Raw genomic sequence first — 12,767 nt, 5'->3', positions numbered from 1 at the left:
GTGTGTGTGTGTGTGTGTGTGTGTGTGTTTGTGTTAAGCTGGCCTTGTGCATCCTTAACATTCTGGTGTTTGGCCTAGATAAACGGGAGCACATCTTATCTGGACTATAATCAATACCGTGGGTGAACTTTGCCATATCAACACAGCTTGGCCCTGATAAATGTCCCTTCAGCTCTGAATTTAATCCTTGTCTTATGTTTTTTCATTACCTCTGCTCAGCACAGCAGAAGCTTGGACACTCAAACTGGTGCTATTGTGAAACAAACAAATGGGGAAGCAGATCAGATCCACCACCACTAAGCTTTTAAAGCAAAGCAAAAGTGTAACTGCAGTAATTGTTTCCAACCAAGCACGGAGAAAAACAACCAAAAAAATGGAGGGGAAAAAAACAACATTCCTGTCGAATGTGGGTGCTCGGTGCATTTTCAAAGAATGACAATTGCAACTTGTGTGTGTGTGTTAGTGTGTGTGTGTGTGTGTGTGTGTGTGTGTTTTTTGATTTGTTTTCTCATCCCCTCAACAAGCAGCTATGACAAGCTATCCTGCACTTGCCTACTTTAGAGCTGTCCATAGAAACGGCACAAACCAAGAAGTAAAAAAACAAACCGCAACAAGGAAAAAGTCCAAACGACAAACTTTGGAATAGATGTGCATCCTCTTTCCAGCAGTAACAAGCAATAACACTTGTAGTTCTTTTTGTCTCGTCAGTTTGAACTCCTTCCCGTTTTTTTTTTCTCATCTTCCCCAAAGACTGTGTGACCGTCCAAAAGCAAATTTATTTTTATTTGTTTGTACATACAAATGGCTTAATAAATTAAACCTTAAAAAGGAGCGAAAAAAAATAAGTTAGAGCTCATTGATAGAACTATTGCATCTGTTGCTGTTTGACCTGTTTATTGTGCATTTTAAATTCCATTTTTTGAAAGATTTTATTCTCTTCAGAGGCAGTGGATGCGGCCCGGACACTATTGCGTTGTTCAATTTACTGATGGAAACTTTAAAAAGTTACTCATTCTGTTGCTGCCCTGAGGAAGAAAAGCAAAGTTACTCTTCAAAGTGATTCAAAAAAATAAAAAAACAACAACGACAGAACAACTTCCCATCCAGTTGCGGAAAAGCGACCCAGCATGACTTCTTTTGGAGAATGCTGAGTTTGTGTGTATGTGTTTTTTATTTTTATTTTTTTTTATTTATTAGATTTTTTTTCCCCTCTTGTTTATAATGTTCATGCATTGGAGGGGTGAAAATCTGTCTATGGCATTCCACTGGTGGGCAGGTGATCTGTGGAGGGAAAGCCTGAAGTGTAGGGAGACAAAAACGGGTTGTATGATGTCAATGTTCGCCGTCCCAACTCCACTGGCATTAAGAATTGCACTTCAACCACAGTTCTCTGTATTCCCCCCCCACCCCCCACTGTCTTTCTCTTTCATGGAGTTGACATGAATCCTTTTGTATGTGAAAGAAGAAAAAAAAAAGCACCTCCCTTTTTAAATATTTATTTCTCAATCCCTGAAAGAACACAAGCAATGGGGGGAAAAGTTAACTTATTTTGGTTCTGTCTTATTTTACTCCTCTTTTTGATGCTTATTCCTTATTCCTTATTTTAAGAACAGTGTATTTCATGGTTTATTGTTAATCCTTTTTTGGGGGGGTGGGAGGGGATATGAAATGTAGCTATTTTGTTTTCTTTTTTCTGATGTTTAATTAAATGGACACTTGAAATGTAATTGGCCCCTAAGCTGCTCCTAGTGCTGAGCCTCGCCTGTTTAGAGTCCCGAGCCTTGCTAAGAGCTGACTGCCCCCCCCCACCCCAAACAACACCAGGCCATGCCTGTGACCAGAAATGCAGACCTAAAACAACCTGATAGATCAGACAAAATGGCTTCTCTCCATACCCACACCTCTGATACAAGGGGAAACATTCGCCATGTTGTTTATAGATTCTACTGTCTTGTTGTTTTGGGGTCTGGTCTGGGGGGGGGAGGGGGGGTCATCTCTGCACAAGGCTTGTATCGTTAGCCAAGACTTTACTGGCAAATATTGTGCCGGCTACTACACAATAAAAGGGGTCTAAAACTCCACTTTCCTCTATTAGGAGGATTGTAGTCTCTATTAGACATGTGTTTTAGTTGACAAAATGTGTCTTACATTTACAATTCAATGCCTCTGACTGAGGATTTCAAGAAAAAAAACCTACAAAAAAAGAACAAATCCTTTGATTTCTCTGAAGGACATCTTTAAGGTGTAGAGTTTGACATGTAAGCTGTTTGCGGAGCTATGTTGAGGTTGTTGGACTTGGCACTGAATCACAAAGTCACCACTTCTGGTGCTTGATTATAATAAAAAAAATGCCAAAACCACCTCAGAACACCTCAGTGTCCTCTCTTAATGTCTCTCTCTCTCTGAGGGACAGTTTACATTTATTCTTCCCCTGTTTAAGTTATTAACTTCAACTCTTTGTTTTTTTGTTGTTTTCGTCTTCATACAGTATGTTGGTTTTATGAACCTGCACTGCTGACAGAAAAGAGGCTCCATGGTTGACGACAAATTAATTCCACTATGTGTGCACATCAGGATCGCATCCCACTAGTGTTTTAACCTACTTGGATTACAATATATTTACTACATTGGGACGATTCTGATAGTGTTGGGTTTTGTTGTCTATCGCTGAAATGTGTGAAAACTGACACTCATTGTAATGTCTCATGTGGCAAACTACTGTGATCTTGTATTCCAAGAAGGGATAAAACAAACTATAAGGACATATTTTACTGACGACGTGTGTGTGTGTGTGTGTGTGTGTGTGTGTGTGTGTGTGTGTGTGTGTGTGTGTGTGTGTGTGTGTGAGAGACAGTTCAGTGCAGACTGGACAGGTTATTTGGGAGGTCTGACAAAGAGTTTCTGGCTATGCTGTAGAGTCAAAACAAAAGCATATCTTCATAAGCTGGTGATCACAAAGCTATATTTTTACCTCTGAGTTGGAGAGTTTGGTTTAGACATGCGATCCTGACTGTGGTCCAGGAGCATTTAGTTCCACTTTTGCAACTTGGCCAAAAGTGAGTCAGCCGTGACCAAGTGGAAGTTGCAGTGTCTGTTGTAAAACGTACTTGATTCGGGTGTCCAGCTTTGAGCAAGCAGGTCCTTGAGGGCAAGTTCGCTCACCCAATCGAGCAGTCCCACGTAGGGAGTCGTCCTGTTGTTCTGAACCTGTGGCCATCCTTTGTAAAACATGCAGTCTGATGATGATTCTAGCTGTGTAAGTTGAAGATGCAATACTTACAATAAAAACACCAAGATTTTCAAACCTGAATGACTGAACTGGCCTCTTTAAACCATGAAATGTGTCAATGTTGAATGTACTGTAAAGCAACAGGGGGCCCTAGGGGGTCCTCCAAATAATTGTTAATTTTTTAAAGTTTTTTCAAAAACTAAGAAGTCTTAACATGATTCCAACATATTATTAGCAAACATTAATCCCCACTGATAGGCCTACTGGCCAATAGGTAATGTAGTCACTAAGGTAACCATCCACAGATACAGTTTATGCCAGAGGATTCACTGTTCCACCTGTGTGTTTCACATTTAAACATGATTTATAAAATCATGCCAACAATTATTAGGCTATTTGAATAGCTTAGTATTCAATGCAAAAAAAGCATCTAAAAATGCATCAGACTACCCTAAAAGTTATTGTAGGACCACTTTAATATACAACTTCATTTTATACAATATAAGTGGTAGGGGGTCCTTGATCCTTCTCTCTTTCAATTAAGCGGTCCTTGGCTTAAAAAAACACTGAATGCCCCTGCTGTGAAGAAAGAAGAAGAAGAAGAGATACTTTATTTATTACATACATAGAAAGTGTGCCTGATGCTGAAAAACATCCTATTCAAATAGCACTTGTAAAATCAGGCTTCTTTAAATCTGCTGTTATGTTGTCACTTTTATATTCCCTATAATGTGCAAGAATCTACCCTTCAAAAACGTACCATACCCAACATTGAGGTCTGATAATTGCATTTTTCTTATTACCTTCTACATAGTTTCACTTCTGGAGTGCTGTAAATATTATTCAAATGAAACAACATGAGAAGCAATAATGACTTTAGTTAAACTGCTCACAGCGTATGGACAACTGCAACCTGTGAGGAATGGTCACAACTAGATACTGCTGCATTTCAAGGGGTGATGAATCAAAGGAAAATAAAAGTTAGAAGCCACAGTCCTAGAACATGAACTATTGAATATACAGTGGGGCTCGAAAGTTTGGGCACCTCAGGTAAAAATTTGTATTAATGTGCATAAGGAAGCCAAAAAAAGATGGCAAAATCTCCAAAAGGTTTCAAATGACAGATTAGACATTCGCATAATATGTCACAAAAAGTTAGATTTTATATCCATCATTTACACTTTCAAAATAACAGAAAACAGAAAAATGGCATCTGCAAAAGTATGAAATTAGTAGTTTTGCGAAGAAAGAAGAGTCCTAAAACAAGGTCCATTTTCTTGCATTTTTCCTGAGCATGTTCCAGCCGTTAATGTAGACAGTGAGAGGAAAAAATGTAGTTGGTGATCACTGAGTTTGTCAAAGATCTCAGTCCTGCTTTAAAGGATTTTCCCCTTCTGTTTTCAGGTGTCACATGAGTTGAAATATTGTTGACTACCTCTGGCAGTTCACACATGCCATAAATCCGTCGAAGATCACGTGTGTGTGTGTGTGTGTGTGTGTGTGTGTGTGTGTGTGTGTGTGTGTTTGTGTGTGATCAAAGCAGTCTTGTGGAGAGACTTACAGTTGTTTTGCTCTCTGTAACTGACCACATGAGCATCCAGTACATGCAGTATTCTTCTCAAGTGATCACAGCTTGTGATGAATGGTTAAGAGGTTCGACCTCCCAAGTTGTACAAAACCACCGTGTTACACTGCGGAGGGAGACGCAGTGATAAGGAAGATGTTGCTCCCTCACTGTAACTACAAATAATCTGTCGTAGATTACAGTTCCACATCAACTGTCACTAATAAGTCAACACCGACGAACATTGTCTGTCTGTCTGTGTTGACCATAGTTATTTAGTTTAATTTTATTTTTGTGTCATGCCAAACATTTGGCCCATCCTACATGGGATTACAAGACACCACAAATTTATTTTGCAAACGTCTTCCGGTTTACAGTTTGTAGCATATACAAACGTACACATTTACAAATCAATCAGAGAAATACATGAATACAAGTATATACACACATATGTAGATACACACACACACACACACACACACACACACTCACACATTCAGCATGTTGCACAGTATGTGCAAACAAACAAAAATCCTCATCTACAGATTATCTTGGTAAAGAGTGTTGGTTCCTGTCTCTGGTTCCTTTTATAAATTGAATGCTGAAATACATAATAGTATAATTATCAATCATGCAGTGGTCTCATAGTTAATATCAAATAAAATACCAGTAAAGGCTACGTATTTCATGCTAACAAAGCTAATTTTTTTTTTATCGAAATGATGTCATATTTGTGTGTGTGTGTGTGTGTGTGTGTGTTTAGTTTGGGGATTTCACATTGCACACAGACTCCATGGGTTTAAATAAGAAGGGAAATACTTTGCATTAAATTAATGTTCATGTGGAGGTTTTTGGACAGACAGCGTGTCTCTTCTGTCCTTACCAAAGCTGTTGCACTCTTATTTTCAGAGAGCACACCATGATAAAGCCATTTTGTGGACAGTGCAGTAACTGCAAGAGTCAGTGACAACAGGCTACATCCTGGCTGGTTTCTCCGTCACTCTGCTCAGTGTCATATTGAGGGAGATGCTGCCACCTAGAGGACAAAAACAGTAAGTGGTTTCTGTTGCTCAGCCTGCCATCAACTGCTGACAGCTGGACTCAACTTGTATTACAAAAAAAGGAGAAATAAAAAAGAGAAGAGGATGGCCTGATCAGAACACACAGTTAGAGATAGGAATAACGCCATATCTAATAATGGCATGATGTAATGAACAAACCCAGCTTATAGAACTAGTCAGCTGCGGCAATGTCTAATATTTTCCAATTCTATTGCAAAATACATGTATCTCTTTTTAGGATGACATCACTATTCCAAACCATGTTGCTATAACGCAACACAGTACAAGCCACTAGGGGGCACTAGAGGCCTGTAAAAATATTGGCTAGGCTTGTCAGTCCACTCTGACGGTGCTGCATTGAGCCACCTCGTCACCCGTTTTTCTTGTCAGTAATTCTACCAAGCCTAGCAGGCAGTCTCAAAGATTCCAATCAGCCCTCAGTCACATCAATATTTTAGACAAACCCCCATCTGTGTTGTTTCATTGCAACTAGTTCACTGAGTGTTTGCTATCTTTTAGCACAAGCTGGATGGAAGGAATCTACAACCCTTTTACAACCCTGGCCCAAGGACACATCTACAGTCAGCCCCCAGCCAGCTAGCAGCCTGGTCAGCACTTAACTCTGGTGCTAAGGACGCTAACAGTAGTTTACTGAACCGTGGGAAACAAACCCAGGCACTTGAGTCAGAACAGCGCCCATTTGTAATATTACACCTCTGTTAGCGTTACCGGTGTCGCAATTTCGGTTTTTATATTGCATATCGTTACAGCCCTAATTGTAATTTATTTGGATATTTTAGAATTAATTTAATGTACAGTACATGTGGCTTTCAACATAATTTTTCATCAATTACTACTCCCAGAAATTTAAGTTATTTTACTTTTTCTATTTCATTGATGTTTATCATAGTTTTTTTTTTTTCTTGTTGCACGATTGCCACAAACGAGCAATATGGTTTTACTTAAGTTCAGTGTTTGCATCAAACCAGCTATAATTTTTAATTCATTTTTTCACTCTATCCAAGAGTTGTTCCAAATTTTCCCCAGAAGAGATTAAATTAGTAATCATCAGCAAATAAAATGGTTTTCAGTGTTTTTGATACCTCACATATTTTATTTATGTAAAAGTTAAACAACAATGGCCCCAACACTGACCCCTGGGGGACCCCACAGGTGAACGTTGATTTAAGGTGTTGCAATTCAACATGTTGATGTTGATCATGTAAGTAGCTATTTAACCAAGAACGTGCAGTCCCCCTGATTCCATATTTGTGTAATTTCATGATCAATAAATTGTGGTCTACTGCATCAAATGCCTTCTTAAGATCCAAGAATATCCCCACTGTGGAATTTTGTTTTTGTTCTAATGCTGTTGTTTTTTCTTCTACAAATTAAATAAGTGCATGTGAAACCATTTGGCTGATCACGCTGTATATTGTGTTTAGTAATAAAGCTGTTGATCTTTGTAGAGAATATTCTCCTTGTATACCTTATTTGTATCACCTTTGGCATTTTCATTTTATCAGGAAAAACTCCAGTTTTCAGAGATTTATTATATACATGTGAAGGAGGTTTAACAACACAACCAACAATACTTTTGACCGTAAACATGTCAATAACATTCAAGTCTGTGGACTTTTTAAATGTTTTAACAATCTCAATAATTTCTTTAGCAGTTCTTTAACAAATACAGATTCATTAATATTTACATTCTTGCTTAGCACATAATTTATACTGCCAGCCTTTGTAAACTCCTCAGCTAAACCTGGACCAACTTCAACAAAAAAATCAATTCATTTGCAGCTAAGGTCATATCCTTAACCACTGTATTGTTTTTAGTCAGAAAATAGTAAGAGTCTCCTGTTTTGCCTTTTTTAGTCTTGATAATTTTATTAAACACCTTCCAGGTGTTTCTTGCTTCTGTTGTCCTCCAGTGCTTTACTGTAATAATTCTTTTTTATTACTTCTCATGATTCTGGTCAGTTGGTTTTTGTATATCTTATATTTGTTTTCTGCTTACATGCATTTAATAAACCGTTAGTTATCCGTGGTTTTTCATCAGGTTTCTGTTACTTCTTTCTTTACCAGAGGACAGTTTTTTTCATAAAGTGGTGTTACAACAGTCAAGAATCAATCATAGGCTTCATTCATGTTTTCTACGTGCAGTTTGCCCCAGTCTTGTTTCATTAAATCCTCTTTGAATGTATTAATGTTTTCTTGGGTTCTGATTCCGGTCATTGTGTATATTTTGCTGTATTTCCTGGTTTTAGTGTAGCTGTGTATGTTTGCAAAAACTGGCAGATGATCACTGACGTCATTTATTATTAGTCCATTTTCAACTTTATGGTCAATAACGGCAAATGTATTATCAATTTGTGTAGCACTATTGGTTGTAATTCTGGTTAGTCAGGTGATTGAGGGATATAAACCAGTACTGTACATCAAATTAATGAACTCTATAGTTTTGTGGTATTCTTAAAAAACCTTTTTTTGTTATTGCTGTAACTGAATACTTCTGTTATTTTTTCCTTTAACATGTCAATATTTGATCCTGGTTTCTTATACATGCTGTTAGTTAGAATTTTTTTTAGATTTTTCCAGTTTAATTTTTACTGTGATACATTTCATGATTCTATGTAAAACAAAATAAATTGTATTAACTATTTTACATTGATAGTTTTGTCAATATATAATGCTACCCAGGCGCCCAGCATCGGAGGATTATTGAGGGACTCTTCTTTGTCTCCTTGAACAGAAAACCACGATAGCATTGGTTTCTTCATTTTTGAAAGAAACGCAGTGTTTGCCAGTGAGCCCCTACTGAATTTCATCATTCATCAGAGGAAGAAAACCCACACAAAACCATTCTGAGGAAACACTGATCACTAATGTCACTCTGATGCTTGTTTCCTCAGAAAGTTAAGTGAAAGCGCCCACTCATAATTAACTGTAAGGAAAAAAACAGCTACATCATAACGCAACTTTATTGTGTTCAGGGGTTGTCAGTAAATTAGAGAAATGTAAAAAGAAGGCAAGTTTTTTTAAACACCCTTCTAGGCTGACAATCAATAACTAATTATGCTTTAATTGTTTTGCCTATCTTGCCATCAGCTCCTATAAATGTCATTTCTAATTGCTGTTTCCCTGCTGTCTTTTCACTGTTCTGAGCACTGCATTAGCAACAACAGTTATATGTTTAAAATGTTTTCATGTGCAGTATAGCTTTGTTGTATGAAGTGTCTTGTTTTTCACTTTGTTTGTGACACTTTGTGGTGGAGCCTAGTTATTCAATCAGTGACTTATTACACCTGAGACACCAGGTGAAAGCAATAAGCTGCTGTTGATGATAGTTCAGATAGACCCTGAGAACCAGTCAGTAACTGGGCTGGGATTTAGGGTTAAACAGTCCATGTGAACATTAAGCAAATAGATTTTTGCACCATGCATTAGTTTGTGAGTTAAGGGGGGTGTTTGTTGGAAAGTTTATATTTCCCAGTGGGTTGCACTGTCAAGGTCACCTCTTGCTCCATCAACACCCATAGTCCTCGTCCTTTGGATCGGCCTGAAAATTTGTTTTTTGGCCACTTTGGACGGAAAAATACTGAGGTAGTATTTTGCACAAAGAACTTTGGATTGGCTGCGCTTGAATTAGAGCATCCAAATCCACTGGTGGATAAAGATCTTTAGTCGCTGCTCTTCATTAACAACTGAATTTCTATGCTGCCTAATTATAATGTTTCTGGCATGCTTTGGGTTTCCTGGATTGTCATGAGACAGAGTGACTGTTCTTGTAAGGAATGTCACAGGCATTCACTCCCTGTATATGACTCATACTCAGAAATTCATCTCCACTTTGTAGTTGTTGTTGTTTTTCAACTTCCCTTGCAGAGAAGCCAACCCAAGCAAGCAATTACGTTACAACAGTGGGAGTCCATGAGGGAATATGAGGGGGTAAAATGAAGCCGAGCCAGTGGGGCTTTCCTCAAGTGATGCGCATGAGTCATTGTCCCCACGGCGACTGGGCTTCTGACATCACAGTGCCCTTATCAGAGGAGGAAAGCAATTCCCCCCACTTGTCCTTGACTGCTGATGGACAAGGGAAGCGGGGGCACAACACATTTCACATCTCTGAGGTGACAGGCTGCACGTAATCAAGACTTGAGCTGTGTTGTAATTTTAAAATGAGGAGGCAGGTGTGTGTGCAGCGGTGTGTCTGTGTTTATCAGTGTGACCGACACTAAGAGTAATTGTAGTTGCTGGGAGAAGGACTGGTTTGAAGGCCGATCGACGTCACACCGTCACAACCTGACCAGGGCACCCAATCGTAAAATCTCTCTCTCTCTCTCTCTCTGTCTCTCTCTCTCTCTCTCTCTCTCTCTCTCTCTATCTATCTCTCTATCTATATCTCTATCTATATCTATATCTGTCTCTCTGCTGTGGGGTTAGTCATGCTGTCCGGATGAGGAGACCCTGCAGGCGTGTAGATCCCTCATCTTACGTAGCCGTTTCAGTCCCTGAACACAAAATCAAAAGCCTGGATGGAAATTGGACTAGTTGTGACTTGTTAGTCACCCAGACAAAGGATTCCGGCAAGGTTTCTCGTTAGCAGTCAGCAGTTTAATGTATTTCTTAAAGTGGCTGTGTGTAACTTTCAGTTTGTGTTGTTTCTAGAGGTTGCTTTGGACAAAAGCAAAAGTGTTTTTACAACCCTTGCTATCGTAAAGGTCTTTTAGCCTACTTTGGATGTATCGTGAGCTCAACCGGGTAACGTTTTCACTGTCACTGTGTCACGAGCCGAAGCATTAAGAGACTGTTGTAGCAACCAACGTGATAACAACAAGAGCATTTTAGTTGTTCTTCATTTAATTTCCTTCTTTTTTGTGATGGCCCTGCCCCAGTATCAGCCATAACTACAACAGATAACCTTTCAAGTAGAATAAAAATACAAGTAGGCCTACATAAATAAATCTCCTTCTACTGTTACCTGGCGGGATACAATAACACTGCCTTTTCCGGTTTCACGCGGAAAACTGTGACCCGTCAGAATGTGTTCTTTGTAGTGCCGTCTACCTGCCGTAAATCATTTTGTGACTTTGTGGAAAAAAATTGGACCCGGGAAGAGGAACTAATTAAAATTCTATTAAAATAGTGTTCTTTTCACTGTCAGTCTCGTTCACTGTTAAAGGTAATTTATCATCATCATATGAATAATTACACAGTTTCAGATTTAAAAGTTACATATAGTAACTTTGAATAAATGTGATTAAAGTAATTTGAGTGTCCATTCAAGTGTTTGAGGAAGTGTGGAGCCGCCTAAAACACATCAACTGGTCTCTGTTCCCATTTGCACTCCCATAAATACATTACTTGTTTAGCAGAATGTGGGGAAGCCTGAGGAGACCATTGTTACATTTTGAAGGAAAGCTGTAGAATATGCTGGTGCATATAACTCAAACGCATGCAAATTGTGTTTCCTGTCTCCTTCAGGAAGATAGAATATTAAGTATGTTTGCACTTTTAATAAATAAACAGTAGATGAGTGTCCTCCTTTATTATGACCACAGAATCACCAGTTCCAGGAATGTTAGTTTTGCAAGTGCTTACTTTTATGCCTGCTAAATTGAGACAAATTTAATTGAGGGGACAAAAAAGAACTTTTCTGCATTGTTTTTCACTTCATCTTCTATGTTGCTTTGTGTCAAACATGTGGCAATTGTGGTATTTTGATGCCCCTTTTTTGGTGATTGAAAACACTGGCAGGAAAGTCTTGCAAACATACATGGAAAACTAGAAGTGACAGCAGCTTCCATCTTATCAGTGGAAACCCATCTGAACCTTATTTAACCGGGGTTTGTGGCTGGTGGAGATAATTCAATCAGTGACCAATTTAATATCCCAGCAGAAATGATAATACATTACTTTCTGACACTGAGTCTGTTTTATCAGCTCCAAGTGAAAGCTCCTTTTCTATTTTGACATTTTAATAGAGATTGGCCTTTACTGAATTTCCGCTCAGAAGATTTTCACCTACAAACATTGTGAAGATACTTTAATTACGTTAGCTATGCTAAAGCACGGGGAAATTTATTTTATTTTATGCCTGCATATGACAGATTACAGTGTAGGGTGACAGGAAACATGGGTGGAGAGCAGGGGGATGACATGCAACAAGGTCTCACGACATCTATAAAACATGATATGGCAAAATAGATTACTGCACTGTGCATCACAGGGACAACCCAACACTCTCTCTGTGTTAAGCTTTTACAGTATATGTTCTGCTTCTGAGAGGAGGAATGGAAACGAAGGGATGGCTGTTTATACTTAGTGAAAAACATAAAGAAAATCAAATAATTATGTTTGTGCCATTTGTAGCCTTTCATGTCAGAAGTTGTCTGTTTGACGTTATCTGAGTTCACTCTTTTTGTGACGTTTAATTTCAACAAGAAAATTCAAGCTACAATAGGAAGCTATTTGACATTAAATAACAATGAGTCAGGAGCACTTTTACCCTGTGTCTGTAACTCGGCCTGTATCTATAGCTGCCTGACATTGTGTTTTAGAGATGTTTCTCAATTTACTGTAGAAGAAGTGATGCTGTTGGAGGCAGAGCTCCAACTTGGAAAGATAGGTAACTGTCCTTTAAGAGGCCCGAAGTTCTCCAAATTAAAAACCATAATGTACATTGCTTATCCGTGTCCTCAAGAACAACACATATTGTGGAAGTGTTTGCTGATCTCACATGTGGTTAAGGTTAGGTAGTCTTGTTTGCCAGACTATCCACACGCTGCGGTGCGGAGGAGGGTCTGACTAGTCCACACAGCATTCCGGAATGGGAGAAAAACATGCTCTGGTTAATTGGCATTTCTTTCTAACTAATCACAATTAATTACTTACGGAGCCGCAGTAAAAT

General features: G+C 38.7%; 1 long non-coding RNA gene across 1 annotated transcript in view; it reads right to left on the bottom strand.

The window, feature by feature from the left end:
* The window catches only part of LOC116700834 (uncharacterized), a 19,883-nt gene extending 8,915 nt beyond the window's left edge, over positions 1-10,968 (bottom strand). The window contains exon 1 of the long non-coding RNA XR_004334745.1: positions 10,925-10,968. This is a non-coding gene — a long non-coding RNA (uncharacterized LOC116700834). The remainder of the gene's footprint in view (positions 1-10,924) is intronic.
* Between the last annotated feature and the right edge of the window lie 1,799 nt (positions 10,969-12,767).

Source organism: Etheostoma spectabile, chromosome 2 (assembly GCF_008692095.1).
Source record: "Etheostoma spectabile isolate EspeVRDwgs_2016 chromosome 2, UIUC_Espe_1.0, whole genome shotgun sequence".
NCBI classification, from domain to species: Eukaryota; Metazoa; Chordata; class Actinopteri; order Perciformes; family Percidae; genus Etheostoma; species Etheostoma spectabile.
This window is presented reverse-complemented; position numbering and strand designations above follow the sequence as displayed.